The sequence below is a fragment of the Tursiops truncatus genome, chromosome 1, assembly GCF_011762595.2.
Source record: "Tursiops truncatus isolate mTurTru1 chromosome 1, mTurTru1.mat.Y, whole genome shotgun sequence".
In the NCBI taxonomy this organism is placed as follows: Eukaryota; Metazoa; Chordata; class Mammalia; order Artiodactyla; family Delphinidae; genus Tursiops; species Tursiops truncatus.
Window position 1 is genome coordinate 150,206,953 of NC_047034.1, and position 20,195 is coordinate 150,227,147.

General features: G+C 49.5%; 1 protein-coding gene across 2 annotated transcripts in view; it reads left to right on the plus strand.

Moving 5' to 3' along the window:
- Nucleotides 1-20,195, plus strand: part of HIVEP3 (HIVEP zinc finger 3) — a 134,153-nt gene that overhangs the window by 11,193 nt on the left and 102,765 nt on the right. For both annotated transcript variants that reach the window (XM_033836930.2, XM_033836925.2), the window contains exon 2: nt 19,704-19,901. The gene's annotated coding sequence lies outside the window, so the exon portion shown is untranslated. The remainder of the gene's footprint in view (nt 1-19,703; nt 19,902-20,195) is intronic.

A 20,195-nucleotide genomic window follows, 5' to 3' on the forward strand; every position in this document is an offset into this window, starting at 1 on the left:
CCCCATAAATGCTTCTGTCCTCCTGGCCCTCCCTCCATAGACTCTGGGCTACCTGCCCCTCTGAGTCCATCCCCGTGTCTTCCCCAGACCGTGAGCTCAATAAACACGCAATGGTGATCACAGGCTGGACAGCACACCAGGCGCTGTGTGCACCACCCCAGTGACTGCCCTCATGGAGCCCCTGGTCTGGGGAACCCACCCTGTTTCATTTCCCAGCCGTTCCCTGGGTCCTTTCTTCTTGGTCTCCTTGTAAAAGGCTGCCTTCCTTCACTGGTTGCTGCCGGCCACACCTCCTGTCTCCCAGAAGGAGCCTCTCACCACCTCCCAGCGTGGGGCCGGCTTTGTCACCAAGCATATTCCAAGGGTGAATCTTATCATTTGGGTCAGGTCTGCTCACTGCTTTTGTTTCTTTTCTGTTGCCGCTCACGGCCAGGCTTTCCCACTCCCAGGCGGGTGTGTGGGCTTTCCTGGGTCCCTTCCCCCACTAGCTTCCACCTGGCTTTGATGAATTCCATCATGTCTGCTTAAAATCATTTCACTTCCAATTTGCTAATTTAATTCTAGTCTTACAGAATTTTGGCAACCCTGCCAAATTGGGTGCCAGATGCAGATTTAATGAGCATATTTTCAGTTCTTTTTTTTTCTTGTCTGCATGGAGATGCCGAAGAGAACGGGTTCTGGAACTAGTCCCCAGGGGGCTCCCTGGAACACCCCACCCAACGTTTGACCTTGAGGCCCCGGGCATGACCTTCCAGCCAGGTCTCTCCCAGTCTGACAGGCAGAGTTCATGTCTGCTCCCCTGGGAAGGGAGCTGTTATTGCCTCATCCTCCCAGTCCTAGAAGCCTCAACCCAGTTCCCATCATTTGGGCTTCACAGGAAGTGTATTTGGAGAAAATTACTTACTTCCTTCAGCCCATGTCTTCCAGCAGCCATGTGCAGCTCAACAGATGTTCACGGATTCGTCTCTTTTACAAACACATACCGAGCGTTTTCTAGAGTGATTTCTCAAAGTGTGGTCTGTTGACAACCTGCAATGGAATTCTGGGGTGGGGTGGGGGGAGGGGCGGGTAATGCATATTCCTGGACCCTCCCCACAGTTGTAGCATCAGTCTGGATTCCACCCCTGAGGGGATGCTCGTGCCTCCAGAAATTCCAAGTGTTACCTCATCTCAAACTCATACGGACCCCTTACGGAAACATTTTAATCTCCAAGAAAAAGACTCAGAGAAGTCAAACGGGTGGCTCAGCGTCCACAGTGGCAGGCATCAAAGCTGGGACTTGGCGTGAGCCTTTCGGGTCTCAGTGTAGGACTTTTGCCGTCTCTGGTCACAGTGGCTCAGGGCTGAGAGCTGTTGTTCTCCATCCCAGCGGATTCACAGCAGGCCTGTGCCTGCCCTTGTGCATCCACACACACCCTGCTTCACGGACGAGGACACGGAGACCACGTTCCCACCGCCAAGCCGGCAAGTCTGCAGCGCTGTCAAAGCAGGGGCCACGACTCACACCACATCTGGTTCTAAATTCTGTGCCAAGAGACGCAGAGGGCTGGATGGTGGAAAATGGTTGTTCCCTCGAGGACCAGGAGAAATGGGCAGAGCTCTCCAGTTCCGGCACGGAGGCCTGCCCTGCTGCCGGGCGAGTCACATCTATTCCCGAGCCTTGGGCTTGTCGCCAGTACAGGATAGGGTTGGCTACGGTCGGTGATTTCCAAACTTCTTTGGAAAGTTCTCACTTCTGTGAGAACTTTGGCCCCAATAACATCTTGTACAGTATGTACAGAGAGACAAAACTGGAGAGGCCTGGACTGGTTCAGAGCTTTCCAGGAGGCAATTTGGAACATCTCATTTAGCATTAGCATGGGTCGTCTGTGTGCGTCCTCCGGCCACCCCGCCCCCCAACATGACAGGTGGCTACAGCCTAGCCTTGGGGTCTGGCACCTCGGGCTCCCGTCCGGGCCCTACCACTTTCTGGCTGTGTGAGCCTGGCAAGTTGTTTCCCTTCTTTGAGTCTCAGTTTCTTCCCTGTGAAATGGGGACCATAGCAAATGAGGTGAGGATGAAATGAAAATACTTAGCATGCAAAATACTTAGCACAGTGCCTCGCATGTATCAGTAGAAGGCATGGTGACTCTTGTTTTCCTTTGATGGGATAGGATGTAAAACATGAGAAGTTAACAGTCGTGGCAGAGATTCCCCAGGGCCCTAGAAACACCGTGTCGTATGAGTGAGTGCTGTGGACGGTGAGTCCCGGATATTTATGAGTCTATATATTTCAACAAATTTTTTAGCCCCTGCAGGGGGTGAGATCTTCTAAGAGAGAAACTCCCTGGTGGAATGAGGGGCATGGTTTCGACCAAGATTCCCAGGTGGGAGTCCCAGAGTGGGAATTCAGAAGAGGCTGGCAGGGTTCACCTGGAGCAGAGGCAGGGCGGGGAGCAGCTGAGCTGCTGTGAGTGGGCCTCTGTCTGCTTGCTTCTGTGAGACCTGCTACCTCAGGGCAGGGCCCAGTCACAACCCAGAGGCCCAAGGACGGGGCAGGATCAGAGTATCACGGGCTTCAAGCCCACGGGGGTGCCCAGTGGTTCCCAGTGCTGGTGGCGAGAGGTCAGAGAAGGAAAGGTTGGGACACTGCAGGGACCTGCTGGAACCTCCCGTGCCCACAGTGCCACAGGGTTGGGGACAGTGAGAGTGAGAGAGTGAGTGGCACCGAGGAGGGGATGTTTTCCATCTCAGTGGGACTATTTCTGGCTCTGCTCCTGCAGTCACTGTGGAAACTGCACGTGCCCAGTTCAGTGTGGAAACATGACGAGTTTTTCAAGAGTGATGTACACTAAGCAGCCAGCCAGGAAGCTGCCGCCACTGCTGCTGGCAGGGTGAGAGTGTGTGTCTGCCCACCCCCCCGCTCCCCATCCCCCCCCGCCCCCATCTCCTTCTCTCTCTGCCTGGGCTGCCTTTCTCCTGGAGCTGTATTTGGGGGAGATGTGTTCTGTTCAGCGTGGTAGGTAGGCAGAAAAACTGCCTTCAGAAGACGTCCCCATCCCCATTCTTAGAACCTGTGAATACATTACATGGCAAAGAGGAATTAAGATTGCAGACGGAATTATGGTTGCTAATTCGCTGAATTTTTTTTTAATAAATTTATTTATTTATTTTTGACTGTGGTGGGTCTTTGTTGCTGCGTACGGGCTTTCTCTAGTTGCAGCGAGCGGGGGCTACTCTTCGTTGTGGTGTGCGGGCTTCTCATTGCAGTGGCTTCTCTTGTTGCAGGGCATGGGCTCCAGGCATGCGGGCTTCAGTAGTTGTGGCATGCGGGCTCAGTAGTTGTGGCTCGTGAGCTCTAGAGCACAGGATCAGTAGTTGTGGCACATGGGCTTAGTTGCTCCGCGGCATGTGGGATCTTCCCGGACCAGGGCTCGAACCCATGTCTCCTGCATTGGCAGGTAGATTCTTAACCGCTGTGCCAGCAGGGAAGTCCCTGGCTGACTTTTAAATAGGGAGATTATCCTGGATTGTCCACTTGAGTCCCGTGCAATCACAAAGAGCTTTAGATGTGGAAGGGGAAGGAGACTCAGTGTCAGGGATGTGATGTGAGGGAGGCTCCACTGCCATGGCTGGCTTTGAGGATGGAGGAGGGGGCCGTGAGCCCAGGAATGCAGGCGGCCCCAAGAAGCTGGAAATGGTGAGGAAATGGACTCTCCCTAGAACCTCCAGAAGAAACAGAACTCTGCCAGCACCTTGATTATTGCCCAGTGACCCGTTTCGGACTTGTGACCTCCAGAGCTGTAAGAGAAGGCGTTTGCATTGTTTTAAGCCACTGCGTTTGATGGTTGTGTGTTACAGCAGCAGCAGCAGGCAGTGACCGGGGAGGCTGAGACTATCATGGGGAGAGGTCTGCAGAGAGGAACGCTGCAGCCACGATCTTTTGTTTTCCTGAGGTCTGACCATTGCCTGTTGCCTCACTCTGGACACGGGTCCCCTCTGGCCGGCTTGCTCTCTGAGTGGCCAAGTGACTGTCCCCTCTTTTTCCTCCAGGCTCCCTGTCCTGTCCCCTCTAAGGGACTTCTCATTCCTCTGACACTTGGTCCCACTCCTGGGACTTGTCACTTGGGGACCTTGCGATGTCTGCTTTAGCCACCAGCGCGCTGCTGCCCCCTGCTCCCACACCCCTCCCCCCACCAGCCACTCGCTGGGCATTGCCAGCACCTAGGGGGAGAATTAGTGACTTCTGCCTGTTGAAGTCGGTTGTGCTCCCAGCTGGTCGGAGCCACGCTCTGTGCTGTGTGCTGAAAGGGCCTGGACTTGAACACAGGGTGCCTGGGGTTCGGTCCTGGTAACTCCAGCCCTCGGCTGATCACGTCCCTCCTTCCTCGTGGAGAGGCTGGAGGGAAACAGGATTGGTGTGAAAGCCTTTGACAGCACTGCTGTCCCGGTGAGCATGGCTGTCAGTGTTACTTTTCTCTCCCAGAGCTGAGTCCAGAAGTAATAGTTCCTCTTCCCACTGTGGCATATGTCACCACCCTGCCTGGAGCCCTTCTCCCCTTGTTTTAGACACTTCCCGCATGCCTAGACCTGGGGAAGCCTAGAGAAAATGTGGAGATCCAGGGCTGGGATGTGGGTGAGGCGAGTGAGGTGCCCAGGGTGCAAAATTTCAGGAGGTCCTCCCCCTCAGCGTCACGCAAACGTGGTAGGGAAGTCTAACCCCACACTCCCTTAATAGATGAGGAAACTGAGGCCTAGAGAGTGGAATGCCTTGCTCCAGGGCACATGCGGGGGCTGGCGGTAGAGCTGGGACCAGAACCTAGGTCTCTCCCCTTCAGCTCCAGGACAGGCCCGCTCTTCTTCCAATTAAATGCATGAGTGAGTGGCTGAATGACTTTATTACTCCAGCATATATTTATGGAGTGCTTATTCTGTGTTAATAGTGTGCTAGGGACTGGGCTTCAGTTTGGGAACAAGGCAAGCAGGGTCTGGTCCTTGCCTGAGAATTTATATTCTGTGAGGAAAGAATAAGTAATGAGGCAGTTCGTTCTTTAATTACAACGATGATGAATGCTATCCAGGGGTTGGAAGTCATGGGCTGTGAATGGTTGTTTAGGTTGTGCACTGCACAAGTGCATGTAGCAGTCCTATCGTGGGGCCTCCATTAAGGAGGTTACAGTACAATTTGGAAGACAGGACTAGTATATCCTTAAAGTACCAGTACAAAATCATGAGTACTGGTTTTAACCACCATCATTGTGTTTAAAACAACAGGCTGGAAGGAAGGCCCAGAATTGCAGCCCTCGTTCCTTCTTCTCCAGGGCTCTGGGCCCTCACCTTCTTTCCCTCCCTGTTTGATAGTCAGATCACATGCAGTCAGCCCTCACTGGGAGTCTCAGAGGAGGAGCCCTGCAGCCAGAAGGGCCTGGGAGACCAGCAGGAATGAGGCATTGCCCTCTCTTGGGGGGCAGAGCGCCTGTTGTCCTGGACAGGGTTCAAAGGCAAGGAGTCCTGTGATGGCAGAATAGGCTGTAGGCTGGAATCTTCAGAAATAAAAGCTTCTCTGCCTGGACGAAGTCCAGCTCTCGGCATCACCTGTTTTCTAGAATGGCGGGCCTGGAAGGAGTCTGGCTTCTAGGAATTAGGTGTCTCCCTGCCACCAGCGCACTGCATGGCTTTGCACCCCGTGCATCTCCGGATGTTTCCACAGGCATGGAGAAAGCGCATGGAAAAGCATGGGGAGGTGGGTGTTGCTTTACTAAAGTACCTTGCCTGTCTGTCAGGCAAGACCAGCTCCTGGGCAGCCATGGTGTGATGTCCTGGCGGCCAGCAGCACCCCTCCCACACACTAGTTGGGGGACTTTAGCAAGCCCCTCACCTCCCTGAACCTCACTTTATCTGTAAGACAAGAGTGAGAAAGACCTATCTCACCCAACTGTTAAATTTGAAAAGAAGGTCCAGTGTGTGCAGGGGCGTTTTAAGTCTCTGGTTTATGAGGACACAGAAATTGTCACCAAGTGAGGGCATTCCTTCCAGAATCAAAAGGCCATCTAACTGAATAGATAAAGAAGATGTGGCACATGTATACAATGGAATATTACTCAGCCATAAAAAGAAACGAAATTGAGCTATTTGTAGTGAGCTGGATGGACCTGGAGTCTGTCATGCAGAGTGAAGTAAGTCAGAAAGAGAAAAACAAATACCGTATGCTAACACATATATATGGAATCTAAAAAAAAAAAAGGTTCTGAAGAACCTAGGGGCAGGACAGGAATAAAGACGCAGATGTAGAGAATGGACTTGAGGACACGGGAAGGGGAAGGGGAAGCTGGGACGAAGTGAGAGAGTGGCATGGACATATATACACTACCAAATGTAAAATAGATAGCTAGTGGGAAGCAGCTGCATAGCACAGGGAGATCAGCCTGGTGCTTTGTGACCACCTGGAGGGGAGGGATAGCGAGGGTGGGAGGGAGACGCAAGAGGGAGGAGATATGGGGATATATGTATATGTATAGCTGATTCACTTGGTTATACAGCAGAAATTAACACAGCATTGTAAAGCAATTATACTCCAATAAAGATGTTTAAAAAAAAAAGAATGCATTGTAGAGTTGCAATAAGTTGAAAACTTAATTATAAAGATTTAAATTCTTGAAAAAAAAAGAAAAAAGGCCATCTAACGTATTTCCTGAGTGAGAGATCCATCCTGGCTTTCAGGAGGAACAGAGAAAGACACGTGGTACTCTGTTTGTTTTTTTTTAAATAAGGAAGGATTATTCTGACTGATAAATAAATCAACTCCTCGGCAGGGAGTTTAAAGAGAAGGGGTCCTTAGAGATGCGCTTGTTCTAGTCTCTGGTTTGACAGAAGGGGAAACTGAGAGCTAGAGGAGAACATGATTTGTCTTCGGTCACATGGCTGGTTAATGGCAGAGTTGGGGTCCTGCCCACTTCCTGTGCCACCCCACACCCTGCCCCATATTCTGGGAATTTAGCTATTTAAGGAACAGTAGGTAGAGACAACCTGTCAGGGAAACAGGAGGGTGACCCCGGTGAGAGTAAAAGGATAGGAAGGTGGGCACAGTCTGGACAGGGGGTGAGCAGGGTGGGCAGGAGGGAGGCAACAGCATGGAAGGTCTTGGTTCCGAGTGGCCAGAGGTGGAACGCCCTTCAGATTCCCCTCCTCCTGGAACCGCCCGAAGCCTCAGCCCATCTCCAGGTTCCCAGGATGTGCAGCCACCACAAAGGTAAGCCTCAGGCTGTTTGGGGTCCTAGGTTGCTGCACAAAGGGCAATGTTGGGGACCACGGACCTGCTGGTTTGGCAGAGTGACATGTTGCTTGTCCTGGAAAGTGAGTTCCTGAATGTGGTGATGTCAGGGGCAACACCCTGGAAGGCAGGCCAGTGGGGGTGTGTTTACTGGCTGTTACTCATCACTCATTCACTCCGCATGCCAAGCGCTGTGCTAACAAGCACCGGAGGTACACAGACGGTACACGTTGTTCTTGCCCCAAAGGCGCTCGCCGTCTGTGGGGAAGACGGACACACAGGAAGATAACTATCACAGTGTGGTGGGGTCGGTGTTGCAGCAGAGCTCTGGCTGGAGGGTCAGGAGCAAGAGAGAAGGGGGTTCCAGCCCGGTCCCTGGACAGTGGAGGGACTGGGGGAGAAGGAGGAACTACCAGGGCCGAGCTTTCAAAGGATGGGTGGGAGTTCACCTGGCAGAGAGGGGAGGGAGGATCTTCCTGAAGAAGGGTTTGGAACCTGGGAAGAAGGTGGCGTGTCCAGGTATTAGGTAGCTGAAGAGCAAGGAGTAAGGAAGAGTGTCAGGTGATGGGTGAATCTGGAAGGTCACGGTGGCCGTATGGGGAAGAGGCTCTGATACCCACTTAAGGAACCTGGATTTCTAAGGGCGGTCAGCAAGCACTGGAAGTGGTTGTGGCGCACCGTGGTACTTGCTTCCTCTGGGATGCAGAAACATCGCTCTGCGCGGTGGGGAGAGTGGGCCCCGTGGCAGTGGGTGGACAGGAGTCCAGGGGCTTCAGAGACTCTTACGGAGCCAATTCCCTGAGAACCTGGGGACATATGGAATGTAGGGGGTGCAGGAAAGGGAGCAGTCAGCCGCAGCTCCTGGACTTCTCAGCCACACCTTGGATGCTTTGCAAGGCCCCTGTGCTGAGGTTCAGGGTTCCATCCTGGGTGGTGGGCTGCTCACCTGGGACAGCAATAGAGCCAGGGCTGGTCTGGGGCTGTGAGCCCCCTGAGGTCCTGACTGACACCCCATCTGCTGGTTCCCTCAAGGAGAGCTGAGAACATGTGGATGCTCTGGGGCTGTTGACTCATCTTCACCCACACACCTACACTCAGGGGTGGTGAACTGAAAGAACTCAGAGTTTATCCCCTCGTTCATTGTCATGAATTACGCTCAAAGCTCTGTGAGTGATACAGAGATGTGTCACACACATCCTAGTCCTGTCCTCAAAGGTCATGTGGCTTGTCTGTGATGCTGACAAACATTTGCATAAGTATTATGTTCCACATACACAGGGGAGTAAAGGGAAAGGCCACAATAAAGAGACCACGTGCTATAAATGAGAGCTCATTTCTGGCCAGAGAGGGGAGGGCATGGTGGGCTTCATGGAGGAGGTGGCATATGAGCTGGGCTCACATGGGTGGATGCGGTTGGATTTGGCCACAGTGAAATGGAGAAGAGCATTCCAGACAGGCAAAACTGCACAGAAGCAGGCCAACTGTGAGCATGGTAGTTTGGCAGGAGCAGGTGTTCTGTAGGGGAGCATTGATGTCAGGGGCAGCCTGGCTATTAATAGAGGAGATCTCAAGTGTAGACTTTACTCTCCAGGAAGAACCACTGAAGAATTTGGTACAGGGAGGGGCGTGGTGAGAGCTGAGTGTCAGTTTATCTGGCCTAGTGGAGAGGGTGACCTTTCAGACGCTGCTATGTACTGGTCCAGAGGAGGGGATGACTACTGAGGTCTTAGCAAGGGTGACGGAAAAAGAGGACTCTATCCATATTTATTGACGTTTATTGAGGCTTTAGGCCAGGCACTGTTCTAAGCACTTTACGTGGATGAACTGAGTCTCCCCAAGTCCAGCCATGCGGGTGCTACTGTTATTCCCATTTTACAAATTAGTTTACCGCGACCAGAGATGTTAGGTAAATAACCTGCCTAGGCAGGTCACACAGCTAGGAAGTGGAAGAGGCAGAGATTCGAACCCAGGGGCCTGTCCTCTTAACTTCCACCCTAGAAATGGCTTGCCAAGGGGACGGAGCAGATGAAAGGTGGCCCTGCCAGGGTTGGAATGGTTTCTCCCACCTGTCAGACCCCCCCGGAATGGTGGGGCTGTCTGGCTCTGAGGGCTGACCCTGGTGCTCTTCACCCCAATAAGCTGTGGGGGCCCCTCTGGGCCTGATTGGTTCACCGATTCAAAACAGCCTACATATAGGAGGTGACAATGTAAATAACTGATGCAATGGAAACTTTCTATGGAAAAAGGTACCCACTCAAACAGCTACAAAGTCCAAAAAAAGGAAGAACAGCAGAGCAGACCCAGAGGGCTCTGTAGCAAACAGTTTCCTTTGGCACAGCCTTTTCTATCTGCCTGAGGCTCTGAGGTGGGGGAGGAAGCCAACAGCACTGGACAGGTGGCGATCTAGACCAGAAGCTTGGCTGGATACCTGGAGGGCCCGGGGTCATCAGGCTTCCCCTCTTAGCTAAGGAGGTAGCCATGGGGGTGCAGAAAGCAATTCTTCCTCCAAACACACACCCTGGTTCTCAGTCTCCTCCGGAGGCCTTGATTGGGGCCCCTCCCCTCTGCGGACCAGTGGTTGAGGTTTTGCAGTCCCCAGTGTCTCCCAGGGCTTCAACCTGCTTTTTTTTCCCCCGTGCCCTCCCTGTCAATAAGTTGCATTAGTCTTGTTATGGGATCTGAAATCTTCTTATTTTAGCACACAAAATCATTGTAAATATAAGTAAAGCTAAAAGATCAAAAATAACCAAAAGAGGAAGAGGAGAAGGCCATTTTTTGGAAAGTTGACTCTGTATTATTTAATTCTTACACCGACCCAAGCTCTGCACTGTTGCTCCCATTTTAGAGATGAGAAGACTGAGACTTGAAGTGTTAAGTGACTTGCCTGAAGCCACACAGCAACAGAGACCAGTGGTGCCTGGTTTTATCTAACACTGAAGCCTGGGGCTCTCCTTCTGCTGTGCAAGGCTGTCCACATCTCTCTGTTTCCTCAGCTGTCAGATGGTAGCATCAGGGTGACAGTGAGATAATAGAAGGACAACACTGGCACATGGTAGGCACTCAACAAATGTGGGTTTCCTTCCCTACCCCTCCCTTCTGCCTCTACAAACTGGGGAGATGTGCTGAGCCTTCTTGTGGGGAAATAGCCCAAGTTTGGAGATCCTTGGGAGGAAGGGAGGTAACCACTGATTTTCTGGCCCGTCTTCCCTACTTGATCGAGAACACCCTGTGGCAGGGGCCAGCCCTTCTTCACCTTTGCACCCTGGGGTCTAGCCCAGTGACAGGGAGTGTCTTGTCCAAGGTGGCTGGATGCAGCCGGACCTCAAAGATGGACCAGTCCAGTGGGCTGTTTATTGCACCCGGCTGCAGGAGATTTCCGGTGAGAGAGGGCCATCACTAGGTGTGGCCTGGTATGGCAGGAAACAACTCCTCTACCCTTCTACCCCTGGCAGCTGTCGGCATCTCAACCTCACGTGCAGGCCCTGGGGCTTCATCTGCACTTTCTCTTCCTGCCACCCTTTATTCTCTTAGACTCCTGGGCTAGGTGCCCTCTATGTGCATTCAGGGCCTTCCTCCCCGCTTCCCTGCAGTGTCTTAAAACCGTGGATGTTTCTCCTGCTAATCCCCATATAGAGTTTGTGGGACCGGATATTCTTGCCTATCACTAAACGGAATCCATTACTCTGCTCTTGAAGTTCCTCTTTTTCTGTCCTCAATACAAATGGAAATATATCACCATCCCCTATTTTTAAAAACTCTGCTTTTACTGGAAAACATTTCCCAGGTCTTCTCAAAATATGTCCTGTCCATATCAAAGGCTCTGAGCTCCACTGCCTCTCTTTCTGCTCATCTTTCTTGTTTGGGACACCTCACTCACTACTCCACGGGAGAGAGCAGCTTCTTGTCTGGAGAATGGGGCGAGGAACCAGGAAGGATCCAGAAGCAGCCCGTGAGCTGTCCAGTGCTTGTGGCAGTGTTCTCAGACCGAAATGCAGAAACGAGAAGCAAAGGAGCGCATCCCAGGAAAGGGAGAGCCCGAAGCCTACCACAGGGAAGGAGGCAGGAAACCTTGCAGAGCCAACCCCAAAACAGGATCCAGAAAGAGGAGAAGTGGATGGAGGGAGGACGACTTGGATGGTCTCCCACTGTAACTGAAGAAGAGCACAGGCATTAATTGAGTGCCTTTTGTATGCTGGGTCCACGCTACATCTCTCACACACATTGTCTCATCCAGTCCTCACAACAAACCCAGGGAGGGGTGATGTTCTTCACTTTTTACTCATGAGGAAAGAGGCTCAGAGAGGTTAAGTAATTTAGCTGAGGCCACACAGCTATTAATGGGTGAAACCAGGGTCTGAAACCAAGTTCCTGTGATATCAGGGCTGTCTCTCTGTGCTTTCCTGTGCTGCTTCCCTGGTGTTAGGTAAATGAGGCAGTAATTCTCCCCATTTCCCCTCCCAATTGCTAAGTAGCCCCACATGATCCCCCGAGATTATTCCATGTGATTCTGCCATGTGAGTCCCGGTGTCTTAGATTTTTGTGTTTTCTTATTGGTTTACAGGCCACCGTAACAGAAATAAAAATAAAAATTAGAAAGATCCGTCCCACAATTCCCTGCCCCAAGCAGATCAGACTCAGCTTATCCGTGTGCCAACCCCATCTGCAGATGTCCCATTCACAGTGGAGGGACAGTCTGTGTGTCAGGAGCGCAGCCGTGGCCTCAGAGCGGGCCTTGTCTACTTTCTCTGGGATCAGGGTGTGAGGCCCCTTGCTGGAAACCCAAGCCCCCAAGCTCCCCTGCCAGCCCTTAGAAAGCCACTGTGTTGTTACCCAGTGAGGCTGGCCCCTGCAGGCATCGGGGGTTTTCTTTAACCCTTCATCAGCTGAACTTCCCCTGCAGTGATACCAACCCCCAGTGCCCAGGCCGGATGTGAGGCACCCTCCACCTGCCAGTGGAGGCCGTGCTGTGATGCTTTGGTTCCACAAGGAGGGTGGGGAGGGGAGAGGACAGGCCTCCCTCCTTGTGGTTTTGGGTGGGGCCTGCAGAGGAGCTGGCCCTGGTCCTTCCTGCCCTGGGTGGATGTCACCTTGCAGATGGGCCCCTCTTGCTCTAGTAGGCCTTCCATATTCAGCTGCTTTCTAAAAAGAAGACAGTTTTATATCATTTTAAAATTGAAATTTTTAAGTTCTAAAAGTGATACATGCTTATTGTAAAAAAAAAAAAAAGAAGAAGAAGAAGAACAGTATAGAAATGTATAAAGAAGAGAAGGCCTGCTCTGAACCCCACTCACTGCACAGTCCCACCCCTAGGATGTGACTACTTAATCCTGCAGGTCCTTTGTGGCATTAAAAGCTACACACATATGTGTGTGTCTGTGATGTTGCTTTTCCCCTTTTTTCACACCGTCCCATTGAGGGGAAGTGTGTATAGCAGCTAAGTGTGTAAGTGTGTAGGCTCCGGAGTCAGACAGGAACCAAGGTTCACCACGTGTCAGGTCTCTTCGCCTCACTAAGTCTCATGTGGAAAATGGGACCAGCAATAGTGCCTCCCATCGAGCAGGCTGTGAAAAGTAAGGGAGGTCACCATGAGAAGTGTTGAACCCAGTATTCAACACACAGATAAAGTCACAACAAATCTCTATTATTGGTAGGAGTATATATTTTTAATTAAGAAAAGTTATTGTCCCATTATTATACCATTGAGTGGATTTATCATCATTTACTTATTAGGCCAATTCCCTGCTGATGGGTATTAAGGGTGTTGCCATATTCACGGATAAAAATAATGCTGCAGCCATTGTGTGTGTGCATCTGTGCATATGTTGTGTAAGATGTGTGTGTATTTGTGTGTGTGCATTTGTGAAGCTGCTGGGTCAACATACATTTTGGTAAATCCTTCTCTTCAACACTGGATGGTTAGCAGTCATTTTCTTCTTTGCCAGTCAAATCGGGGGAAAAGGTGACATTGACTTTTAGCATACAGCCTTTAATTATTAATGAGGTCAAGCATCTTTGCATCTTTATTACACATTTTAATTTCTTGAGTAATGATCTGTTTATTTCCCCTCTCCATTTCATTAGCTGTGCGTCTTTTCTTATTGTTTTGTGGGTGCTTTTTACGTATTATAGATATTGACCCTGTTTTATATATGTTGCAGATATTCATATCTAGTCTGTCATTTGCTTTGTAACTGCTAATGGGGTCTTTGTTGTATGTAGTGCTTAATTTTTTTATGTAGTCAGTTTTATTAATCTTCTCCTTTAAGAGCACTGAGATCTACTTCAGGCTTTGAACATTACTTTCCAACACTAAATTATGTAAATATTCTAATAGTTTTGGTGTTTTCATGGATTTGCTTATATGTTTTGTTTATATCTTTAATCAGAATAAATTTTGTTGTAAGTGTGGTACATGTACTCTATTTAAAATAGAATTCTACACCCTCCCTCACTCTGTATCCCATTTTATTGTCATGCCATTTATTATACCTGCATGTTTGTTTCCTGATCATCTCCCCTGGCTTGACCCTCAGCTCTACAAAGGCAGAGACCCTTTCTGTTTTGTTCATTGCTGCATATCCAGTGCCCAGACTAGTGCCTAACATATAGTAGGCACTTAGTAAATATTTGTCAAATGAATATACAACCAGCCAGTTGTCACAGCTCTCTTTAAGTAATCCATTCTTTCTCACTAATTTGGAATTCTATGTTTGGTAGCCTTTTCTGTTTCTTCTTTTGTTATTGATCTATTCAGATTTTCCCCCTCTTCTTTAGTTTTACAATTTATGATTTTCTAGAAAATCATCAATTTTCAGATTCACTGACATCAAGTTATGTATCACATTCTCTTAAATTTAAAACAGTGTTAATACACATGATTACAATGCCTTTCTTAATGCTTATTTGTGATTTTGCTATTCACTGCTAGTCAGATTAGCCAGTGGTTTGTCCGTGTTGTTGTCTCAGAGAACTAATTTCTTTTGCTGTGGTTGCTGTACTTTTCTCATTCATTCATTTTTGTTTTCAATTTTATTCATTTCCTCCTTCTAGATTTTTCTGGTTTATTTTATTCTTTTTCAGCTTCTTAGGTTAGATGCTTAATTCATTTAGTTTCAATCTTTCTTCTTTTATCATAAAAGCATTTAAGGTTTGTATTTTCCTCTAAATGCAGCTTTGGTTATATTCCACAGGTTTTTAAAGTAGGATTCTCAATGTTGTACATTTATAAATATTCTACAGTTTCAGTTTTGCTGTCCTCTTTGACTCAAGTTTATTCAGAAAAGCATTTTTAAATTGTCCTGTGCACAGTTTCTTTTTTTTTGGGGGGGGGGGGGTTGTTTATTTCTCTCCTCCTTGTTAGTTTCCAATTCTATTGTATTGAGAACTGAGCCTGTGATATCCATGTTGGAATTTGAGATTTTCTTGTTGTCTACTACAAAGACATTTGAGATAAAGGTGTTTTGTTTCTTGAATATAAATGAAGTTAAGCTTACTATCTTCAAATCCTCTGTATTTTTCTTATATAAGGTTACATGTACCATCAAATTTTGAGTAATGAGCTCAAGATCTCAAGATGTTTCCTGGGTTTTTGGTTTGTTTTGCCTTCTTCTTGTCCTAAGAATGTGTTATTTCATATACTTTATGGTTCTGTTGTCCAGGGTGACGGTAAAGGTTCATGATTTTTGTCTCTCCTTGGAGAAACAGACGCATTGGCAATATAAAATGCCCCATTTATTCTAACAGTTTTGCATTTTGACTGATATTAATATTGACTTTCCTGCATTCTATTTGTTAGCATTTTGCCTATTGATGTCTCTTTGCCATTTCTTTGATTTCAACCTTTATCAATTTGTGTGTTACTTCCAAACAGCCTATGGCTGGATTTTTTTTCCCCAATCTAATCTGTCCTAGAGTAATTTCATTTACTCACATTCTTGCATTTATGATATGTTTGGTCTTACTTTCATTGTCTTACTTTATGTCTTTTGTTTGTTATACTTTTTCCTTTCTTGTTTTCTTTTCCCTTTCCTAACTCTTGCTGAATAATTGAATTTCTTTGCTCCCCCCCACAGTGTTTTAAAAGGTCTGTATCTTATTTTTCTTCAGAAATGGTTACCCTTAAATAAAAAATAAAACCCATACTTCTCTGTCGATGTCAAGAATTAAATGGTATCTAATTTCCAACAAGATGAGACCATTATTATCAACATTTGTTTAGATTTGACTGTGCGTTTTTGTACTCTTAGTGTTCATCATTGTTTCCTGTGTATCCTGTCTTGACCTTTCTTGAATTACTTATTCTGATACAGTCTTTATTTTGTTGGAGTAATTCCTGGAGTAATTTTTTTTAAGAAACGATAAGTGGGTGGCGTCCTATTTTTAGTGCTTCTCTGTTTGGCTTTGAGACTCGGCTGAGTAAGGGATCTCAGGGCTTTAACCGTTTTTCCTCAGAGCTCTGTAGTCTCGGCTTTGTTGCCCTCTAGCAGTTAATGATGCAGATGTCAAGTGCAAAGTCAATCTGATTCTCAGAATTTGTATAGAGACTGTCAGAGAGGAAGCTGAGTTTATTGCTCACTGGGTAAGGGGGAACTTCACCTCCGTGGAGCCTTGGTGTATCTGGAGGAGCGAGGCAAGGTCAGGATTTGTTGAGGATTGGAAGTCTTTAAAATGGGTATGTCAGCATGGGGGTTGACTAGGATTGTGTAAGAAATACAGTACAGCAGTCACAGACGGGTAGAAACAGTGAGGAGGAATTCTGAGGCAAGGCAGGGGATTCAAAGAGCTTACGGAGCCCTCAGCATGTTTCAGTAATGAACAGTCAAGCCAGCTGCCAGGGCTAGAGTCTCGTGGAAGCACTAAGTAATCCTCATGAAGACTGTAAGGTGTGTGGGCAGGTGGTTTCTGTCCCCCACCCCCCACCCCCACTTTGGTCTCTCTGGCACCTGAAGGATTCACTCATTATCCTTGGATATCAGGAATTCCATCCCTCCTGCTCTGCTGCAACTCTGCTGCCTCTGTGTGAGTTTCCTGGGCGTTTGGCAGGTGGGCCTCTCCCTTGCCCATGTTGGGTGAGGCTGGCTGAGCTCTGATTACACTCTCTGTCCCTCCCACTTGTCTGCTTTTCCTCCGACTTGCTGGCCAGCTGGTGCTACTATGGATCTGTTCTTACTTGTACATTTCTCTTTTCATTTCAGTGGTGTCTGGGGGAGAAGAGGTAGACAGAGGGGCGCAATTTGCCATACAGAACCTCAAGTGTGTGTCACATTCCTGGTGACCCCAGTGCAGGTGTGTCCACCGGGCTCTCCCACCTGCCACCAGAGGCTGGAGTGGCATTTAGGTTACGCTGAATGAAAGAGAGGAGAGCCGTGGCTCACTCCTCCCACCTCATCCCATCTTCTCCTCTGGCCACACCCCTGGGCCTGACCACATTACCTCACTGATTAAAACGGTTTGGTGACCTCACTCCCCTACAAGATCAAGTCCAGACTATCTCATATACCAAATTCTTTTTTATATACTTTTTAAAATAGATTTATTTATTTTCATTTATTTATTTTTGGCTGCGTTGGGTCTTCATTGCTGCGCACGGGCTTTCTCTAGTTGTGGCGAGCGGGGGCTACTCTTCGTTGCGGTGCGCAGGCTTCTCATTGCGGTGGCTTCTCTTGTTGCAGAGCACGGGCTCTAGGCACGCGGGCTTCAGTAGTTGTGGCACGCAGGCTCAGTAGTTGTGGCTCGCGGGCTCTAGAGCTCAGGCTCAGTAGTCGTGGTGCGTGAGCTTAGTTGCTCTGCGGCATGTGGGATCTTCCCGGACCAGGGCTCGAACCCGTGTCCCCTGCGTTGGCAGGTGGACTCTTCACCACTGTGCCACCAGGGAAGCCCTATACCAAGTTCTTTCCCTGCCCAGCTCTTCCCTCATGAGCTATCACTGCCCGTTACCTCCAGCCATATGGACCGTGTGCAATTTCTCGAACCTTCGGTCAGTTTGGGATCTCCTGTCTATTTACACTGCTTCCTTTGTTTGAGATGCCCTCTCTCTTTCTCACACATTCAGACACCCTCAGAAGTGACTGCTCTTTTCTTTATGCCTTCACCATGTAGCAGCTTAAATCCAGCGATGCTGTAATACATTCCTTTGATGTCTTGCCCCTCACCCATCCCTACCCCAACTGTGATCCCCTTGAAGGGAGGGAATAAATTTTTGCTGTCTTCTATCTCCAGGACCTACTACCCAGCCTGGCCCCAAGTAGGCACTGAACGCACATCTGTTAAATGAATGAACGGCCGAATTAGGTTCTAAAGAGAATTGTTCTGTGCTGTGTGTGACACACCATGCCTGGCTCTAGGGGTGGGGGGATGAGTCAGACCAACCTGCCCCAGGTGTAGGCTGTCTACTGAGGCTTTAAGACTCCTGGAGTCTCTGCGCACAGGGGCTGCTGTTACTTACCCTGAGAGGCCAGCAGATGTGCTCTGGGCATTCTGGGGAAGCAGGACTTAAGTCCAGTTTGGCGGGAGCTGGCTGAGCCTCCTGAGGAAGGATGGGTAGGATGTGGCCAGGTAGACATGGTTATGGGGGGGAGGGGAGTAGCATGTGAGCAAAGGCTCAGAGGTGGGAAATTGTGGACCGTGTTTATAGAATAACATGTTCTGAGACATTGGTGTTTCTATACTCGGAGGGATAGAGCCAGCTGTTTTTATTAATAATTTGAGATCTGTTGGAGGGCATGAGGTCAGATCTGGAGATGATGGAAGAACATGGAGTGGTGAAAAGTTTGGGTGCCTTGGACAACAGAATTGGGAAATCATAGACAGGAGCCACAGAGCAAGTTCAACCATTCCGCTGTGTGGTGGTGCGAGGCTGCCCTGGGGTGTGGGACGGGGCTGGCTGGATTTGAGAGCAGCAGGTATAGCAGGGAGGGGACAGCAGAGGGGCTTTGGTTAGCTGTGCATTTGTAGGAATCAGCAGTAGGATGTAGTTGCCAAAACGTTAACTTTTCCAAGACTGTGTCAATATAAAGCATGGTGCCCAAGAGAAGGAAGGTGACAGTGCCCCAGGCCTGCGTGCAGGTTACCCCAGACCTAGATCACTAGATGCACTGGAATGGTATCCATAGTATGACATGGGCTGAACCACGTGCCAGGCATGGGTCTGGGCCCTTTACATGTACTGAATCGTTAAAACCCTGGGAGGTACTTGCCATTCTTAGCCCCCGTCATCAGGCACAGCAAGGCTCAGCAACATTCCAAAGCAGAGGTAATGAGGAGAAGGCCCAGGCTGGAACCCAGGCATCCCGGCCTTAGGTGCCCTGTTCTCAGCCACCACTCCACACCACCTCCAGCAGACATACCAGAGTACAGCTCAAGGCAGCAGCGTGGATGTGACATGCCATGCTAGATTCGACTAGAACAGCTCAGGCTTTCTAGATCATGAAACGTGTTCCTCTGTATTTTCTTGTTTGAGTCTTACCACAGCCTGATAAGTTGATTATTAAAAACTGGTGCGGTAAACGTTGTTGCCTCCCTTGGCCCTGAATGCTCTGTTTTGTTTCACGGTTTGGGGAATGCAATGCGCACTTATGTCTATTATTGCGTTTAATTCTCACCCAGGCCCCAATAGGGGTCAGTTTTGCAGGTTGTCTTGGCTTTTCTCTTGCCGTGGAACAAATTACTCCCAACACCGCGGCTTCAAACAACCCTCCTTTGTTAGCTCACAGTCCTGTAGGTCTGAAGTCGGGCACGGAGTGGCTGGGTTCTCTGCTCAGGGCTGAAATCAAGGTATCCGTAGGCTGAGTTCTCATCTGGAGGCTCGGGGGAAATGCCGCTTTTCCAGGCTCATTCGATTGCTGGAATCCAGGGCCTAGGTGGTTGCAGGGAGTCAGCAGGGGGTTGCCCTCAGCTCCAAGAGGCTGCCCTCAGGTCCTTTCCACACGGCCCCCTCCACCTGCAAGTCAGCAAGTGCATATGTCAAATCCTCCCCTTGATTCTAAGCCCTATGACTTCCTCTTCTGTGACCAACCAGAGAGAAATCTGCTTTTAAAGGACTTTCTCAATTAGGTCAAGCCAGGGAATGATCTCCCTATTTTAAGGTCAAGTGCACCCTATAACAGAACCTAACTGTGAGAGTAAAATCCATGATATTCACAGGCCTAAGGATTATGCGTGATGCATACACCAGGGGGGACAGGAAACCTAAGTGCCGTCTTAGAATTCTGCCTACTTACTGGTGAAAAAATAGCGGCTTAGAGAAGTTAGGTGCCAGGTACAAGGTAGAATATGGTAGGCGCCAGGGCCACCACGCCACACCGTCTCCCCAGGGATCACGGGGCTCTGGCCTGGAACCAAGACAAGCAGCCTGGGAGGAGTTGGGGCCTGGGCTCCTGGGACCAGGCGGACACTGTTCTATGTCTGAAGAAGTTGACCAAACTCTTTGACCATGTTTTTCCACCGTCCCCTGCAGGATTCGGGGTACGAACCCGGCAGCCTCAAACTAGTTCATGGAGGAGCCTCAAGTGACACTGGCCAGGAGAGCTCTCCCTTCCAGAGGGAAGAGCAGAGCGTGAGAGGAGGCAGCTGCTGCAGGAGTGGACATGAACGCTGGTTTTCAAAGAGAGCAGCGTTTTAGTTTCGGTCATCGGAAGTGGTGGCTTCAGCACAGGTAGGAAACGGGCGGCCAGTGAACATGCTTGCTGGGCACTCCATGGGGTCTTTCTGTTTCCGTTGTTGTTTTTTGGTTTTGTTTTTGTTTTTTTTTTTTTTGTGGTACGTGGGCCTCTCACCGTTGCGGCCCCTCCCGTTGCGGAGCACAGGCTCTGGACGCGCAGGCTCGGCGGCCATGGCTCACGGGCCCAGCCGCTCCGCGGCATGTGGGATCTTCCCGGACCGGGACACGAACCCGGTCCCCTGCCTCGGCAGGCGGACTCTCAACCACTGCGCCACCAGGGAAGCCCCA